The sequence below is a fragment of the Saccopteryx bilineata genome, chromosome 3, assembly GCF_036850765.1.
Source record: "Saccopteryx bilineata isolate mSacBil1 chromosome 3, mSacBil1_pri_phased_curated, whole genome shotgun sequence".
NCBI classification, from domain to species: Eukaryota; Metazoa; Chordata; class Mammalia; order Chiroptera; family Emballonuridae; genus Saccopteryx; species Saccopteryx bilineata.
Window position 1 is genome coordinate 115716971 of NC_089492.1, and position 20715 is coordinate 115737685.

Consider the following 20715-nt stretch of genomic DNA (forward strand, 5'->3'; position numbering starts at 1 on the left):
GTTTTCGTATTTCTTTTACAGAGCAAACATTACTCCATAGCGTAACTAGGCTGAATGTCCCCTTGTCTCATGCAATTTCTTAGCATCAATGTACAGGACTATTTATCCCCAATAGAAATGTTTTCTTAATCTGGAAAATGTCAGGCCATATGGTGTACATTGTAGGAATTTCACCCATCCTTTTTAACTCTTTCTGAAAGTCTTCTCTTCCCCCTGCTGCCCATTTGCTGTGCACTAGGCAGGAATGATTAAAGGGGATGAAAATCAGAAGACAGAAGCCAGGATGGGAAGGAAGCCGGAAGGAGCACAGATGGGGCATGGAAGAGGCATCTTTCCTTGCTGAATGTGACATCTTGTAAACCAAAGGCCAAAGAGGTCTCAGAATTAAGGCAACCTCTGTGTAAAGTTAAAGTTAGAGCAAATCCCCCTCCCCAAAAAAGCAAACCACATCAACAGTGACCTAAAGATGACTATGATGCATTATTAGTAATAACATCCCCACAGGCTACCTGAAATTCAGAAACCAAATTCCCTTTAGGCTCTTATTTCGCTCATCACCTCCTAGAAATAATGAAGTCTTAACTGCATGAAGAAAAGAGCAACCAACCCTCCGGTACTTTGAGCTGAAGCAAATGTTTCTGTAATGTATCTTTCCACAGTATCTTAGTAAAAGATAGATAGCTATTTAAAATAAGCGATATCAAGGAAGAATAAACTATTATGTTTGTGCCAATGCTTATTCATGGTTTTATAACAAGACATATCTGTTTTCTTCATATAAATCTTGACTCTATATTTAGAGTTTGCAAACAATGATTCTAGTTTTTGGCTGCCTGCCACTTCTGATAGAAAGCTGGGTTAGCCATACTACATTACTATAACATTAAAAAAAATCCCCAAAATTTTATGTGCAGAACTTCTGAACAGGCGAGAGAAAACAGACAGTGCTCAGATGTGTACAGAGAAGAAAGGAGGGCAAAGGGTTACACACTTCAGTTAGGGACTGGAACTGATACGACCTTTCTTGTCGTTCTTCTTAAATTAAGGGTATCTACCAGGGCTACAGAAACCAAGTAGGGACTATCATTTCAGATCTCCTCTGGCCTTCATGTCACCTCTAATCAAAATATTACACTCTGTCTTAGCCACTCAGTTAATTCTTAAACAACGGTTGAGCAACCATCAAACATTCAGAAAGTAGCGCCAGTTTTTAATGTTATCAACAGCAGCATCAAGTAACCTGATATATTTCAGAACTTCATGTTCCCTGAAGAAAATTTTTTGTCTCCTATCTCTCTTTTTTTTTTTAAATAACTAATACTGCGAAACATGCTTAATGGGCACCAGAAAATCATCATTAGCTTAATTATTTTTTTCTTGGACTTAGGAAAAGAGAAAAATCAAGCAATAATTTCTAGGACAGGCAAATCCCATGGACTTTATAATCTAGTATTTTGGAGGTGTGGAATTAGCTCAGGAGAATTCATTCATTCGATTACAGTATGTTCACACATCCTACCATTTCCAAGCACTCTGCGGAGTAGTGAGGATACAGTACAGACAGGTCTTGTATTCTGATGGGAAAGGCAGTCAAGTCAACAGGTCTTTAGCGTGCAGATGTGATAGATAGCACATGGAGCTCTGTGATCTCAGTGATTAAGAAAACCTAACTGCCTTTGGGTGCCCAAGATATGGAAGGTGTGCCTGTGTCATGGCACATGAGTTTGAAAACAATTACTAATGTTCAAGTTAGAGAAGACAGTATTTATTTGGGCCACAAACCCACAATTTTAACCCCTTTTTTCAAAAATTGGACTGTTCCAAGTTCCCCACCCCCACCACTTGCCCTTGAGTTTTCATATTTCTTTTACAGAGCAAACATTACTCCATAGCGTAACTAGGCTGAATGTCCCTTTGTCTCATGCGATTTCTTAACATCAATGTACAGGACTATTTATCCCCAATAGAAATGTCAATCCTGAGTTCCCTTAAAGAAAACAAGGGCAGTTGTGGCTATCCAGGACAGGGACAGAGACAGAGGCTTGACAGAGCAGATGAATAGATGGGTATGGACACAGGGTGTAAAGCCTGGTGTGGGCGTGGGGGTGGTAGCAGAAGAAGGCCAGGGAAGTAGACTCTTAAAGCCTGCAGAGCCTGGGGCTGCCAGGGTACTGTGGCCGGACAGAATGACTCCTACAGCTGTGAGGCTGCCACCAAAGCTCCAAGGTGGAGAATTCTGATGGAAAGGATAAGGAAACCATGAAAAGATGTTTTTTAACCTGAAAAAGAAATACATGAAAATAAGAACTAAATGCTGTGACTCAGGCACAGCACAGTTCCAAGACTCAACACTAAGCCTATCATTTTAACATTACATAAAAGTGAAAGGTGCCCAGTGGTCCTCAGTCCAGAGACTAATTCTGGAAAGCATACCTGACTCAGGAAAAATGAGAAAGGAGACTTCAGAAAAGTAAGAATAGGAATACAGGGCTGGGGAAGGCAGGGTAAGAGGTCACGGTGAACCAGATTTTAGGAAAAACTTTATATCAGCCTGCATGAACTTTGGTCACAAAGTTAAATATATTACTAACAAATTGTTTGTTACTGAAAAAGAGGGAGGGAAAGCAGGTATAACTGACATAGACACAGACACTCTAATGAGAGTTCGCGAGACCAACCTAGTTTATTTCAAACACTACCATTTTAAAATCAAATGCTCTAGTTTTATTTACAACCAATCTCAATTAAAAGGAAATTGCTAAACCTATTTTATCCCTGTCATAGACCAAGTGAGATTATGGCCATACTTCCCAAAATTTAGATAGTCACTTATCACATTCATAATTTTTGGCCACATCTGAGCATTATTTGTAATATTATTTACTTTATCATAAAGGTACTTGAACTCAAATTCCATTTCATCACTTAATTTTGTTCTAAAGAATTCACCAAGGATTTGAGGGCCATACATATGTTTTCTAAGACAAAATAAAAATAAATATGCCACTGTTATATTATTTTAAATTCATCAAAGTGCCCCCTAAAATCATTGTCCATCCTATTAAAAGTACAAAGTACTTTCCTCACATTCTTTCTAGCCAATTGTCAAACATTTATTGGTGTGTTTAACTAAACATTTCATCACAGTCAGTGTGGGAATGATACAAGGCCCATAGAACACGCTGAGCTTTTCATTCTGAAAGTGGACTGAGCAGGACAAACGCTAAACTGTTAATATCTTAAAAACAAGAGCATGACTTATTAAACAGCTGTAGTAATCTATGGAGTCATCTGTGAGAGAAATGGAAGGTGCCATTTAATTCCCCCACTTGTATACTTCTAGTAATAGCCTTATTAAGTAATATAGATAATTGAGAAATATATGACCACTATGGATGTCATAACTAAGGATATTAGCAATAGGCCTGCAAAACTAGTAACTGTAAGCCCATGTGGCTTACCTTCATCCTTATTTTGAATGAGGCAAAGTTGAAAATAAAGAATAATCAACAGTATGTTTTAAAATGTAGACTCATCTTAGAAGAAAGGAAGGAAAGAAGGAAGGAAGGAAGGAAGGGAGGAAGGAAGGAAGGAAGGAAGGAAGGAAGGAAGGAAGGAAGGAAGGAAGGAAGGAAGGAAGAAGGGAGGGATGAAGGAAGGGTAGGCAAAGTCTGTTTCCTGAATACTCTCAACTCACAAACCAACTTGCCATGAAAACATGGCAAGCATCAAAATAAACAGTAAAGTTTGTGGAAGCATCAAAATAAACAGTAAAGACTTGTGGGGTGTTTTCCCCCCCAAATTAATGAAATTGCTTTTTGTCTCTCAGATGAGTGCTTAAGGACCAATATTAATGTTAAGGAAGATAAAAACCCATACATCTGAAATCCTTGTCTACCCAGTGACTCAGTAGAATGCTTAGAAGTCTCTCAGCATAAATCATGGAAGAGCATAAATTAGGCCCTTTCAGATAAATGCTTCCTTGTGCTCCCCCTCCCCACACCCCTTTGGACTGCTGAGGTTTACTACTTGTTAGAGCAAGGAACCAGAAGCAGGCGATGGATCTGAGGCAGAGAACCTGAAATGAAAGCGGCAGAAAATGCCTTATCGTAGACTACACATTTAAACTTTAAATGCTTAGTCATTTATATAATGGAAATAAACATATGCTAACTCTTAATCTCAAATACATCAAACTACCTTAGCCAGTTTCTTTTTCCAACATAAACTTAATTCTAGGCTCATTTTTCTAATACTCTGCACATTAGGCTGATGCTATAAATGTGAATTTGCTTCTATAAACTTTTCTAAAATTTCCTTTGTTGATGTTTTGAAACTGAAGGTTTTTTTCAACCCAATATTTTTAAGGTTTTAAAAATATCTCAAAATGTATACTCTTATAATGGATTAAAACATTGCTACCCATAGCTAAAATTTGGTTTTCTAAAAATCGTGTGTAAAACAACACCAATACCTCCAGGAAAATAGCAAAAGTGTTCTCTGCAGTTTTTTATTGCTCAATGTGTGAATAAAATAATAATTAGTAAGTAATAACAATTAAGGGACATAGAACTTATTAAGCCAGATACCCCATACACATTATCTCATTTAATTCTCCTGCTTTCTTATGACATTGATATTACCCTCTGCTTTGTAAATAAGAAACAAAATGTCAGAGACATTAATAACTCACACATAGCTATAAATAGACAGGTTACTATTCACATCCAGCTCTAGCGGACTCTGGAATTTATGCTATTCAACACAATATTCTCCTGTCTGTCCAAATAAGTGGTTTGCAGTCCCTGTTCAAATGATTAGCATGATCATTTGCCCTATCTTTACTGCAGAATCAAATGGAAATTTAACCTATATATCCCAAACCTCAGTTTCTCATTCAAACCTTCAGCCAACAGTTCAGCGTGTGGCTGCCCCTTCTTTCGGAGGGCCCTCAAAGGCACAGGATCAGCGGCCGGCCTCTGGCTACAGGAACACCTGACTCTGAGTATGTCTTCTGGAATGGAGTAAATGTCCCTTTCTGGGCTCTGGATCCTCCACTGGAATCCCTCAAGGGGTTAATCCACTCCATTCCAAAGTTCAGTGAAGGGACAATCAGAACTGAACAGCCGGGATTTTTAGAATGTTAATCGCCCGCTCTCCTCCGATTGGCCCAGAACAAATGCAGGGTACAGTAAATTGTCCTTGTCAGCTCAGCTCACATGATGATATGCTTTATTTCTGGACATGCCTTGAATCTGTCCCCTGAATTTATGTTCAGAAAATAAACACTTCCAGACGGCAATAAAGCATCCAGTTGTGGCTGGCGATTGCATATCTCAGACCCACCAAAGCTCTTTTCTTAGGAAGTTTAAAGGGTTTGGGGAGTCCAGGTTCCAAAATCATATTTTCTCCCCTTACCAGTGGGGGACACACGTGTGCTATTACAACAAGAACCCCAATTTCAAGCCCATCCCCCTTTTTCCCTACCATCCCTACTTTCTTCTTTACCCCATTCTCACTTTCAGCATTTTTTGTTGCAAAGACTTTCCTTTGTGATTCCATTCAAGCAAAACTCTCTTCTTTTTTTTTTTACCAAGTTGCCCAATGCAAAGAAAATTGCTAAACCTATTTTATCCTTTTCATAGACCAAGTGAGATTATGGCCATACTTCCCAAAATTTAGATAGTCACTTACCACGTTCATAATATTTGTCCACATCTGAGTATTATTTGTAATATTATTCACTCTATCATAAAGGTACTTTAATTCAAACTCCATTTCATCACTTAATTTTGTTCTAAAGAATTCACCAAGGATTTGAGGGCCATACATATGTTTTCTAAGACAAAATAAAAATAAATATGCCCCTGTTATATCATTTTAAATTCATCAAAGTGCCCCCTAAAATCACTGTCCATCCTATTGGTATGTATTTTGTATACTTGGAGAATACAATTCTAGAACAGCATAATGATCTCAAGGAAGATCAAATAACCAAAATATAAATATATAAATTGCACTAGTAATAAAGATATCAAAGATTCAGGATATGAGTTTCTTCCATAAAAGCTAAATTAAACAGCTGTTTCATTTTCACCTGTGATGGCCAATGGGATAAATTGTATGTAGGTGATTTGCTGATTAGATTGTGTGTATGGTCTCTGGTGTTGCTGATAAACAGCCAACCTGCAGTGTCTGTTTGCACCTTGTAATTTTTATGGTCACACTCTTAACTCTACCCTGGTACCTCCTTGCAGCGCAAGGCTGCTGAGACCTTGGCAAAACTAAATGGAAAAGAACCAGCTTCTGAAAGAGGTGACAGGCAGGATGGTGCCAAGGGGGAGAGAATGAGGTCTCATAGCAAACTCAAGGTTTTGAGGGTTGAGCTGCAATTTACAAGTCTCTTTTAACCTAGAAAAGGGAAATGTCAGTGACTTCTTCCATTTTCAGGTGAATTCTATAGCAGAGTATAAGCGCCATGGTCAGTAATTAAAACAGTGTGGTTTGGCAGGTAATAAATTGCTTCAAATGTTTGCAGTTTAGCTCCAAGCACATGGTTTCACAGACCCATGAGGGGTCATTTTCACTTATGGCTTCTCTCTTCTATTGTAGTGACACCACGTGCTTTCTCTTCTTTGGGACCGGACTGTGGAAATCTTTCAGGAAGCATTCTTAGAACTTTCTCATATTTTGTACCAAGAGATATGACATCATTCTGGCTCGCACATGGAACAATTTTACTGTAAATATTAACCTGAGATCTTACCTCAAAGAAATGGTGGAGGCCCATATTCTTACAATGCAATTTTCTCATCACGGTCTCTCTGCTTTTATTTAATATTATCAGTATAAAACCACTTACTTTAAGCCTGACCTAAACTCATCACTTTAGAAAGCTGAAGAAGCTTTCGTGTTTTCTCAGTCTGACTTCTTTGGTTATTGTTGTCCATAAACAAGATTTTCCAATTAAGATATAAGAATAGCCCGACCGGGTGGTGGCGCAGTGGATAGAGCGTTGGACTGGGATGTGGAAGACCCAGGTTCGAGACCCTGAGGTCATCAGCTTGAGCGAGGGCTCATCTGGTTTGAGCAAAAGCTCACCAGCTTGAGCCCAAGGTCGCTGGCTCGAGCAAGGGGTTACTCGGTCTGCTGAAGGCCCACGGTCAAGGCACATATGAGAAAGCAGTCAATGAACAACTAAGGTGTCGCAATGTGCAACAAAAAACTAATGATTGATGCTTCTCATCTCTCCGTTCCTGTCTGTCTGTCCCTGTCTATCCCTCTCTCTGACTCTCTCTTTGTCTCTGAAAAAAAGAAAAAAAGATATAAGAATAATTTTGGGTCACATAAAATGAACTTAAAGTTAGAAAGGTTAACAGGAATGCTAATATAAGTTACAAATTGTGATAGCCATCCAAATGAATTAGAATGAGAGCCATAAGAATTTTATGTGATTATTCTTTACTTATTCAGTTATTCAATTATTTAGTAAACCAATACAAGCCAAGCATACACAGGGTACTAAAGATGCACAAGACAAAGTATCTGCCTTCTTGCAGGTTATGTCCCAGTGGAGAAGGCAGACAAATTATATATATAAAAAAATGGAAATAAATATAAGAAACACTGGGAAAAATAATATAAAGTAGAAAATAAGTTTAAATAGTGTGGTTAGAAAGAAAGTCTTCTCTAAGGAAGTCTAATACATAAAGAAAAATTAAGAAATGATATAAAAATATACTAAACAAAGGCAATTACACATAAAGATTATGAGCAGAAATGAGACTGACAGATCCAAGGACCCAAGATGAGACCACCAGTGTGTCTAGAGAGTAGGGGGGCAGAGTGGCACAGGTGGAACTGGAAGTCAAGAAGGATATGACCCTTGGAGGACCTACAGGCATTAGGTATAAGTTTAAATTTTTTTCTACATGTACTGACAGCCTTTAAAGTGTTTTAATCAAGAGAAGAATTTATTACAATTTGAATTTTTAGAAAATGACAATGGTTGCCACATGGAAGGTGGCTGAGTGGGGCAAGGGTAGGCGTAGGAAGACATATTGGCTATTGGCTATGGCTCTATTCCAGATGAGAGAGGATAGTGGCCAGGCTAGAGTGAAGGCATGAAAAATATAGACAAGTGATTCAATTTAAAGATGGACTTGATAAATTTGCTGAAACATTAGGTAAGAGGATTGTTAGGAAAAAGGAGGAATCAGGGATAATTCCTAAATATCTAACTTGAACTACTAAAAGCACAATTGTTTTTTCTGATAAGGGGAAGGCTGAGAGAAACTGGATGAGAGAAACAATAGGCAGAATCAAAAGTCTAACATCAGACAAGTCATTGTTGCATCATCTGTGAGCCATTTTCATCATGATCTTAAGTAGGAAGTTGGATGAGTGAGCCTAGAGTTTACTCATAGACAAAATCCAAACCAAAGCCTGACTTCAAAGTCCATGCTCTTTTCACTCTATTATTAAACCAGTCAAATAAGATTTCACCTTCAGGATTCTTAATGTGTATTAGTACTTCTAACATTAGTTTGACAATTAAATGTATAATTGTTTATAACTCATCTTTTGGAATCCTGTCATATTGCTACATGTATCATATGTAACTCTTTATGGACTCATGTTTTAAATATTAACTTCTGTTTTTGTTCCCCTAACATAAGTAAGAAGTGAATATCTTAAACTTCATCTGCCCTTGAGTGCCTACTACAGTGTATTTCACCTAGCTATTCAGGTAGTCTGATAAGTCTCAAAAGATTGGCAAATTACATTTAATATTGTTATATCCCATAATGCCTTGCCTGTTAACATTTTTTAAAATCTCTTTTTTTCAAAAGAAAAAATAATTAGGAACTATTTATTTTCACTTTTACAAGTGGTAGCTACAGGCTTAGATTCAGAATAGGCTGTAGACTATCAAGGGAGGGGAATACGTAGGTTGCGTCTTCATAATAGATTTAACTGTTTTTATTTTCATTGAACAATAAGAGTTTAACTGACTCTTTTGGTTATCTTCTAAGAGAGTCATTGAATTCTGACAGCACTGGATTGAAAACTAGTGAAAAGAAAGAACGCTGAGATAAATCCCTAGTTATTAGCTCAGAAATTAGTTAATGTCCCCTGTATCACAAGTGGATGGTACAGGTCTTCTGTAAGTTCAGTAATAACCTGAAAATTGGGGTAAATAGCAAGGCAGCAAATTTATCAAAACCACATAATTATTCAGATACTAGACATAGATGTAGTCAAGAATAAGGGGTGTTAAGAACTTCAGAAAGACCAAAGGCAGTTAAGTAATCAAGCTCCACAATGGTGAATGGAATTGAGTGTAGCAAGTTCAAGGTAAGACCCAGTGGAAGAAGCAATTCAAACTACTCATACACAGTACACTAATGGCTTCTGAATTACTCACAGCCTCTCAAAAAAGAAATTGAGACATTACCATTGACAGCTCAAAGAATGTGTTGGCTTGACATACAGAAGATTAAAAAAATAAATAAGATACTGGGTTGTAATAAGAAGAGAGCCAAGGATAATGTGAAAAATACTATGTTTTTGTTACATATTTAAAACATCTTAATAATCATCAGAATATATATGGAATTAAAAAGTCACCTAGAATGTTTCCTTTCATTAGGAAGACTTTATATTTAAAAAAAAAATTAAAGGAAACATGGGGAGAAATCTAAAAAGTAGAGCAAAACTATCCAAAAAATTGTTAAAGCATGAGAGATTTCATGTCATCAGCAGAGAAAAAACAGTGAGAAATTATTGTGAGTGAGAAAAGAAAAGCCAACATGAATTTTTAATTGTCTTCTAAGTATATGTGGATGTGCAAGTATGTTATCAGGAAAAGATGTGACAATGGGAATGGATTTTTGCAAAGGGTCTGTCTTATGTAGACCGTCTGGAAACTGAGCTGGTAATCAGGACACATTTCTAGCTTTAAGTGACACTCTTGCTCCAAGTCTTTTATGCCCTTGCAATTTCTTTGTTATGTATTCTACAAAGAAAGGGCAGTTTTAGTTACAAAGTATTTATAACCATTAAGATCCTACTGAAATGCTTGACAGGAAATATCTTTGCATCCAGAAATGATTTTAAAAGAAAAATCTATGAGCACATTTGCAACAGAAGAAGAGTTAGTGTCAGAAGGGTATTTTTATAAGTTGGGCCACCACTGCAACAATCTGAACCCAGCCAGGCCTAGAAAATGTGTTAATAGATGTTCATTCAGGATTTATTCTTACCCACCAGTATTAATTCTTTGAATGGAAGAAATGTAATGTATCAATCAGAGTCCTTGGAAGAAAAAGACTCTGTTCTTAAACTGAGTGTTTGAGAAGAGTTTTAAAAGGGGGGCTATTTAAAATATGTGTGAAGAATACCAAGAAGAATAGTGAAATATCATGGGCCTAGTAACAGTAGCTTCTCTTACACCCTTTGGTCCAAAGGAGCCAAAGGAAGCTGCAGGTCTCAGACCCTATGAAAAGCTCCTTGTCAATGAAGCCTGCCCTGCAGGAGTAAAACACAGCCACACTGAGCGACCGGGCAGAGAGGGGGCTGGGGCAAAGAACACCCTGACTTCTCTCTGTCTCTCAGTGACCCCATTGGCTAAGTGCTCAAAAGAGCCCATTAATAACCTCTATGAAGATCAGGCTTTCATGAGACAGAACAAGGAGAAGGAAAGCAGAGGGTGACTCTGAAAGGGCAGCAGAGATGACCAGTATGTCCTTGTCAGTCTTTTCATCTTCAAGACTTAAGAGTATCAGGCACATACTAAGTAGTTGATGACACTTGAGTGAATGAATGAATAAATGATAAATTCATTAAGTTTATAGTAGTGCAGAATACCCAGAGAGTTGGAAATGTGTGGATACTACATTTTCCATGACATCAGCATAGTCCTCACAATAGGAGGAGGATAATAAGTCTGTGGAATAAATTATTTTTTCAGGGGTGGAATTTAATACAGTTCAAATAACTAATCGGCAAGTATTAAGAATATAATCAGACAAATTAAACAAACAAAACAAAACAAAAAGTATCTGGATGAGTATCACAGTCATTTGACCTAGATCCTTAAAATAGATATTCAATATCAAAAGCACCCTCCTTAGACCATTTCTTCATGTGACTAAAGGTACAATAATTTGGAATAAATTATTGGCTTGCAATGATTACTGTGTGGTGGGAAACCCTGTAACTCTCAATTGCTGATCGGTGAAGTTGATGGAATTTTTCAACATTTTTATTTACCAAGTTTGAAAACATAAGTTTACAAGTAAAAATTTCTAAAGCTTAAAACAACTGTAATCATCACTGGGACTCCAGAACACAAGCCCCTTCTTTCAAGATATATTTCTCATTTATTCAATCCCATTGCCTTTGACTCCTTTGTCACTCAGCATTGCAGATTTCCATTTCATAACAATGTTGCCTCTGAGTTACACCCCTTCACACCTCCGTTACAGTGGAAATGTCTTACCTGAAACCCTTGAAGAGGAATTCCCTCAGGCACAGGGTGCGTTTTCAGTGATCAGCAAATAAATACTAATATAACAATAGGCATTTTGAAACTGATATTTTTATAACAAACAAATAAAACAACTTGTGCTATTGGAACATTAGAGAAAGAGTTGTTTCATCAGGAGTTAAACACCTTCCTTCTTTGCTCAGTGGTCATTGCTCTTGATGATTTCAAAAGCAAGGGGCCTCTGTCTCCTCTGATCTCCCTTCCGAGTTTGCTTCTGTTTCCTTTACAGAGCTTCATGGCTCTCCCACCTGACTGTCTTCTTTCTGCACTTTCTTTACCTTCACTAGAAGATGGCAACGTCCTCTAAGGGTAGGGATAGAGGAAGATAACTCATTTTTGTAGCCCCTGAAACACCAACAGTGGCACTTCCTTAGCACTTATTAATTTCACACTTACACCATCACCATGCTTATTCATTCTCTCTCTCTCTCTCTCTCTCTCTCTCTCTCTCTCTCTATCTCCCACCCCCACCTTCTTGTCTGGAAAGATTAGTAGATGTCACAACTGCAAACTGAGTCAATTTAGAAAAAAAGAAAAACAGCAAAAAGTATTAATACAGCTTCTTACAGAGTTTAAATTATTTGCTCCAAATCAGAGGCTAACTAAATATAAATATTTCCGACACATCTCACAAACAAGCCCTGCTCAGAATCACAAAGGAATGAATTCCATGAAGAGTAAGGGGCTTGGGTGAAGGGTTCTCATGGAAGAAGTTGAATTTTCCAAAGGCACAAGCACAGTGAAAGCAATTTCACAAGGAAGAAACCTAATAGGGGAATGTTTTCTCATTTTACTAAAGCTCCATAAAGGCAAGAATAACAACAATGACATCAATAGTGGTAAACGTTCATTGATTACGTACTCCTTGCCAAATCCTATTGTAAGTACACACCTTATTAGCTCATTTGTTCCTCACAACAACCTCTGACTTCTTTTTGTTATTACTGACTGTAAATCCAGCACCTGTCTCAGCATTCAAATTGTTCTGAAACAATAAACTAAATTTGGGGTATTCTATAATATTATCTTTGCTATTTAAATAGCTATGTAAATGCATTACTTAAATATTTTGAAATAATGAATCAACTTGAGGTTGGGTGATTCCATTGAATTCATGAGGTTTCTGCCACAAACTACATGCAGTTTTGGCCAGTCCACTTTTACTTCTCAGATTATAAATCTCCCTCCTGTAAAATTAGGAAATTATTTCTAAATTATGTTCTAACCCAATAAATGAAATGATTATGAACTGATCAGAGTTAAACTTTTCAAGATAGGTTTTCAATTAACTTAGAGGGCCTGTAGGGACATGATTTTTCTTTGCAAAAACATTAATTTCATATGTACTGAAGTTCAAGCCCTGGCCGGTTGGCTCAGTGGTAGAGTGTCAGCCTGGCATGCAGGAGTCCCAAGTTCGATTCCCAGTCAGGGCACATAGGAGAAGCACCCATCTGCTTCTCCACCCCTCCCCCTCTCCTTCCTCTCTGTCTCTCTCTTCCCCTCCCGCATCCAGGCTCCATTGGAGCAAAGTTGGCCCGGGCGCTGAGGATGGCTCCATGGCCTCTGCCTCAGGTGCTAGAATGGCTCTGGTTACAGCAGAGCAGCGCCCCATATGGGCAGAGCATTGCCCCCTGGTGGGCATGCCGGGTGGATCCCGGTTGGGCGCATGCGGGAGTCTGTTTGACTGCCTCCCCGTTTCCAACTTCAGAAAAATACAAAAAAAAAAAAAAAGTTCAATTATGGCCTGACCTGTGGTGACACAGTGGATAAAGCCTCAACCTGGAATGCTGAGGTCACCAGTTCAAAACCCCAGGCTTGCCTGGTCAAGGCACATATGGAAGTTGATGCTTCCTGTTCCTCTCTCTCTCTCTCTCTCTCTCTCTCTCTCTCTCCTATCTAAAATGAATTTTCTTAAAAAGTTCAATTATGGTCAAGATAACATTGTAATACTGTCTTTACTATATTTTCCAGATCTAAATGAAGGATTCAGGGTGCTGAATATAACCTCTGTGGACATCACAGTGCTAGACTTGACATAATACTTCTTTTCTAGGAAAATCCTGGTTTTACCCTCAAGCAGCCCTATAATCTACTCCTAGGAACAAATAGTTGACCACATACCTTGGAGAAAAAGCAAATCAGGTTTCCGAACTTTCATGCCAACATGCCAGTCTGCTTCCTGTCTGCCTAAACTCCAAACCATGTGTATCCCTTTTTTAACTTAGAGCACAGGATATCAACATTTCAAATATTCATCATACAATTCAACCATGAATTGAATGCAAGCTATTACTGGTCCAAAGCTGTTCTGAGACATCTGATATATAAGGAAGACTGCCAAATGGGTCGTGAACAACCATTTCTTCCAAATCTCTAAACTCTGTGTTAACCAAGAACAGCAGAAAGATCTATGTCTCAGGCACATCACCTCACCTTCCCTCCTCCCAGTTTTCAATTAAGATTTAATCTTGAATCTTCAATGTTGTAATTAAGAGAAATAAATTCCATCAAAATATTTCTTCTACTTAGTCAAGTTATAGCAGAAACCTGTACTCCATTTCCAAGTGTACCTTAAAGATATACTCATAGGTAGGTTCCAGACTTGGAAGAAATTTAGAGAGTGTCTAGTCTTACTTCAAGTGAGGGAAAGAATGTGGCATAACAGTCTCTGGATATGGAACACTCATTCTGAAAAATGGTAAAAATTGGCAGTTGCAGTGAAAATCATCTGTTTCTAAGATATAGTTCCTTTTCCTCCAGAGTACTAGCTAGGTTACATTTCTGGGCCTCACTTGTGGTGAGGTGTGGCCATGTGACTGAGTTCTGGTCAATAGAGTGTGGGCAAACTGTTGTGTATCTTCTAGGCCCTACATGATCCACACTTTTCCTTAAAAGTGATAGAATGTGGATGCTGATGATTTGACAGACCACTCTGTGACAGTAACATACTGTTATTCCAGAAAATAATTCTATGGTTTAACAAGTTTTGGCAATGTTAGGCCAAGCAAAAGTAAAGAGTTTTCTTCCTTTGGATCATTTTATAATTCAAATATAAGAAGGTTGTCATGAGTCGCTCAGAAGGCTCTAACACAGAGGTAGTCAACCTTTTTATACCTACCGCCCACTTTTGTATCTCTGTTAGTAGTAAAAACTTTCTAACCACCCACCAGTTCCACAGTAATGGTGATTTATAAAGCAGGAAAGTATCTTTACTTTATAAAATTTATAAAGGAGAGTTACAGCAAGTAAAGCATATAATAATCATTACTTACCAAGTACTTTATGTCAAATTTTTGCTAAGTTTGGCAGAATAAACAACTTACTATAGTTAAATCTATCTTTTTATTTATACTTTGGTTGCTCTGCTACCACCCACCATGAAAGCTGGAACACCCACTAGTGGGCGGTAGGGACCAGGTTGTCTACCACTGATCTAAACCATTCAAAATTTCCCAAACTTATTTAGTCCCAGAAATGTTTTCTCTGAAAAACAACTTCTGCCCCTGGGTGAATAGCTCAGTTGGTTAGAGTGTTGTCCTAATACACCAAGGTTGCAGGTTTGATCCCTGGTCAGGGCACATATAAGAATCAGTCAGTGAATGCATAAGTAAATGAAACTACAAAAATTCATGTCTCTCTCTCTTTTTTACTTTTCTAAAAATCAATACATTAAAAAAAAGATACCTACCATCTTTCAAGGAAACAGAATTCCCACACAACATGGGAAACAGTGGTGAAGTGTTGAGAGGACAGAACAAGAGCAGAAACATTCAGAAGTAAGAGTGGAGTTAACAGTGGCATACGGATGAAGTAAAGGGATGTTCACTTCTGATGCCTTCAATGAAACTATGGGCCACATCCAGAACTCTTCAAATGCAATAACAATTATAAATACAAATACATGCATAGAGGGTAGATTACTAGTCATGCCACTTTTTAAAGATGTTGTCCTTAATGATTTCAAAATCTGAATTTCAAGATGTCTTAACTAGTTTTGCTATAGAACAGGCACTATTTTGTCCTCCTTCTGAGTGTCACATGACACAAAACTTGGCATTATAATAATTACTGAGCACACCTGTCACTTCCTGAGTTCTACATGTCATTAGAAAATACCGAGGTGACGTGTTATGGTGTTGTGTGAGATGGGGGATCAAGTGCTGAACTAAGAGGCAAGATAGCTAGACTCTACCCCTGGCACATATAAAAAATCATCATCTCATTTAACTCTTCCATTGCCTCATCTTTAAAATGATGTCTGAAACCCATTCTAGTGCTAATATTAAGCATCACACTATCAAATATATATATTTAGAACTTGAATCTTATCTTCCTAGACAAGATGCTAATTCCAATAAATCATGTTCATAAGGCAGAGTTTGAAAGGACAACCTTCATTTTACAACCTCATGATCAACTGCACAGTATGAGATATAGTAAAACCAGAGCCTTATCAGCTATATTACTAACAAATCACTAATGTGAAAAAGTTAACCTTGGAAGTTCTTTTGAACAATCCATCCTTTGTGTGAACTCATTACATAGGTGGATCATCTACATTTATTTGGATAGGATTACAAAGTGCCTTACAAATAAATTCCTTTGTGTCCAAAAGTCAAGTCTTTCTTATTTCTTCTTCATTACTTTTGTAGATTAAAAATTGTTTTGTGCAAATTACCGCACTGCCTTCCTCAACCTGTGAATTCCTTCTCCTCCTCGCTATAAACAATCAGGGGGGGTAATGTCATGGTGGTGATGACAACAACCATTACAGAATTTTCAAGATGTGCTAGACACTTCCTCCAATGCACTTCATTTATACAGCCTCAACTCATTGAGTCCTCACAATAACCCTGTGAGGTTCAGGTACCCATCTTACAGATAAGGAAACAGACACTGAGTAGTTAAGGGGCTGCCCCCAAGCTCTCCCAGCCAATACAGAAAAGAGCTGAGACAGAGGTCCAGTGTTTCGTATGTATTTTTCTGACAACAGCATAGCCTGAAATTTGGTTCTACACTTTTTAGGCATTTGGTCTTGGACAAGAAAGATATTTGATGGTTCTGGGTTTCAGCTTTCTCATCTGGAATGTGTAGAAACTAACTTATACTCCATGGTCTTGTTTCTTTGCCATTTATTCTTGGTGAGAAATAAGTAAGCTACAGTCTATAGAACAGATATCAATTAAACACTCCAAAAGGAAAAAAAAAATGATAGCTGCTATTACTCAGTATGGTTTCCTGATGCTAAAAAACAAAATGTTTGAGGACAATAGCAGACAAAGGCCTGGAGTCAGATGACGGAGAGGAGAGAATGTTCAAATCTGAGAAAGGGCTGCTTTACTTTCAACACTGGTTTGCACAACTGCCAAAAAGCTGACACCTGGACATCCAAGCTCAGACTGCATGATGCCCCCTGGTGGCCTGGGCACCCTCTAGACCACAGGACTTGGGGTGCCTGCGGGTAGTTCACTCTTATTGCATAGCTAAGTATCCAGAGCTGCTTAGTTTCCTCCCAGCACGCGGCTGCCTGGGCGCTCTGCTGCTATTCAGCGTCAACTTGATTAAACTATCAGAGCCGGAGTGGGTAGGTGGCTGCAAGGGAAACCATGAGTGGGCAAAAAAGTAAGGGGAGGTAAGCACTTAATAAAAGATTTTTCTTTCTCCTTTTTTAATCCAAGTCTGGCAGGAACACCATTAAAAGGTGATTGAGAGTTGGTGATTTTTTTTTTTTTTTTAAGAAAAAGCACTTTTTCCTTCTAAAGAGAAAGATGCCCATTTTCCCCAATTCACTTAGTGCACAGAATGTTTTCCTCTAGGTATTCATCCAATTAACTGGTCAGACAGCTGGAATCTGATACAGGGAATAAACAATTCTTCAAAGAGAAGCCACTCAGCTCTTTGCTTTGAGGAACTCCCCCCCTCCCAACACACCCCTCCTCGCTCCCTCTTTCCTTTTTTCCTCTTGTTCCCTATAATCCCAGGTCTGGCCTGGATGTCACAGCTTCAGAACTGAGAACTGTCATCTGCGGTCTGCCACTCTCCCTACCCTGCCAGGAATGACACTTTAGTTCTGTGTTAATTGCCCTACTGCAGCTCGGCTATCAGCCAGAGCCTGTCTCAGATTTACTGATTGCAGACGTGAGTGGAGTAAGTGAACAAGCATGCAGGGGTCGGGGCTCAGAGGGACCAAGTTCAAGGGCACCGAATGGTACAGACGCATAAACAAGGGAACAGTATGTAAGCAATAAAGACATAAAGGTTAGGACCAGGGCTAGCAGTACAATAAACAGCTGTGATAAACCAGTTTGTTTATAGATAAAGAATTTACAGTAAAATCCTCAACTTGCAGCCTACATTTGTTAACACTTTAAAGAGACGTATAATTTCTTTACATCTTTGTGTGCCCCATCTTCTGCGCACTCTGCAAACATCTGTGGCCATCTCAGGGATCTTTCCCCCCTTTTCTTTCCAATATTAGAAGTGTACAATCATCACAACAGCCAGAAATAAACACCAAACCCAAAACCTCAGTGTTTGGTAGCAGCAGCTACAAATTCCAAAAGACAGCTACTTCTAGCTGCTGCTGCTCTGGCGTCCCATTAAACAGCTCTGTTTTTCAAGCTGCAAAATATTCCTTTGCACTTCATTTTTCCTAATTTTATTTTAATATACATAAGTAGAGTAAGTAAAATTGCATTATAAAGCTTATAAATTTGGCTCTATGTATGTTGTACTAACTTCCTTTGTTAAAAATAGGTTGTAGAGTATAACCAAGCATTTGGTGAAATCACCACAGTGCTTCTTAACTGTCCTGGGAGGCCCCCCATCAGAAGCACAATATATCGTACTGTAACTATTGATCCAAAGGGCTACATTTCCAAAGGAGAAAATGATTGTGCAGTGAGAGCAGTGCAGAGGGGCAGTAAAATGCCCTCCAGTATATAAAGACATAAAGATTAAAGTCACCCTGTAGGTTCCCTTTAACTCCTCCAAATCCACTGTGTAATGTGTTCTTTTAGGATTAATCAGAAATGTAGTAGAAATTAACATGACAGGGACGGCGTTCATCGATAAAACTGCTTCACTGATTGTCCAGATCAGACCTAGTTCATTTCGCTTTAAATATACAGAAAGATTGTTAATTAAAACCCTATGTGTCAAAAAAGGAACATCTGAATATCTTGAAGGCAAAACAACACCCCCGAAATTTGTCAGACAGAACACGTATTCTGGATAAGGAACTGGGATGTCAGTACACAGGATGCCCTAGAGTGTTAATATCAACAGTTTTTGGGGCTATGGTTAGTCTTCAACTTCTATAAAGTTAGAATGTTTTCCAAAGGACAGGTGGAATCTGATGAATGAGATTTTTAAATTGTGCTTTGCTGAAGGGTGATTCTTTTTTTTTTTTTTTTTTTTCATTTTTCTGAAGCTGGAAACCGGGAGAGACAGACAGACTCCCGCATGCACCCGACCGGGATCCACCCGGCACGCCCACCAGGGGGCGACGCTCTGCCCACCAGGGGGCGATGCTCTGCCCATCCTGGGCGTCGCCATGTTGCGACCAGAGCCACTCTAGCGCCTGAGGCAGAGGCCATAGAGCCATCCCCAGCGCCCGGGCCATCTTTGCTCCAATGGAGCCTTGGCTGCGGGAGGGGAAGAGAGAGACAGAGAGGAAAGCCTGGCGGAGGGGTGGAGAAGCAAATGAGCACTTCTCCTGTGTGCCCTGGCCGGGAATTGAACCCGGGTCCTCCGCACGCTAGGCCGACGCTCTACCGCTGAGCCAACCGGCCAGGGCCTGAAGGGTGATTCTTGTTTAACCATTTCTTGTCTTTGCCTCCCGCTAAGATACGGTGCCGCTTTAAAGAGTTTTTAAAGAAACCATATTTAAATACTACCCAGTAGAGTTTGTTTTGTCAGGGCTGCTACCAAATGAAAATGTATGTTATTCTGTGTTAGGAAAGGGTCTTTCTGACTTTGACTTGGTTTCATGCTAGAAAGAGCACAAAGCAAATCTAAGTTATAAAACAGCCTCAGAGATTCAGATGACTGGGCCAAGACTTGTACTAAACATACTGATGTTTCCTAGTGGAATTATTTATTATCACCTTAATTAATAAACCAGCTTGTTTTCACCCATGTCCCCTTGTGTATTAAAATGCCAGTTTGTGTCAAAAGGAATCCATACATTGATTGAACCTATAAAGGTCTGATTGAAGAATTTTAATGACTCTGTGGTGCCGCTGAAGGTACCTGTCTCAGCCTTAAAAGTCGCAAGCAGAATTGCTGTTTATATTTCAAAAGAGTCAAGGGCCTTATGGAAGAGGTCTGTGATCTGTGGAGGAAAATGTTACACCAAGCTGTAAGTGCACTCGTGCACTCCCACCCCCCTTGTTCACCTCTGCACAGATGCCCAGGGTAGAGCAGGCTGGGATGAGATGGCTGGCAGGACTCTCTTTCTGCACATCTGTGGCAGGAGAAGGAACTGCCGCAGGGAGCTTCTCAGGCCACAGCAGAATCATCAGTGCCTAGAGGTGGCCATGAAACCCTTTGGCACTTAGAATAATTGAAACATTCTAGGAGGAAAAGAGAACAGAGAGGAGAGCTAGAGACAAGAAGGGAGTAAACAAAAGGAAGAGGAAAGAAAAATGAAAGAGAGAGAGAGAGAGAGAGGCAGGTGGCCAGCATTTCTTTTCTTCTCCCTCAAGGTACCTGAACAATGAATACATACCATCCTACTTTCAAATAAAATGTAACACCTTATTATAAGATTGTTTAGGAATTCATTAGGTTCTCTGAGCAATAAAAACAAACAATTAAAGATGTCTCCCAATGATCTATTTAAGTATTGGATGAACTCTTCTTTGAAAGGCTCTTTGGTATACCAAAGAATTTGCGTGTAGAAGCACACTGGTCCTCCTCCTTCCTTCTTTTCTTGTGTCAATCAGAGCCATTTGTGAAGACTTGGAGCCTGGGATGTAATCATGTAGCTGAGAACTCTACAGCTGAGGGTTGGAATTAATGGTTCTCTGACCTGGTGAGTAGTGTATTACTACAGAAGTTTGTATTCTATTAAGAGTTAAGAAATGAGAAAGATCTGGACTAATCCCCTGCCAGGGTTCATTTTCATTATAGGTTCCTGCTATTTTTCCAGTGCCTTTTGC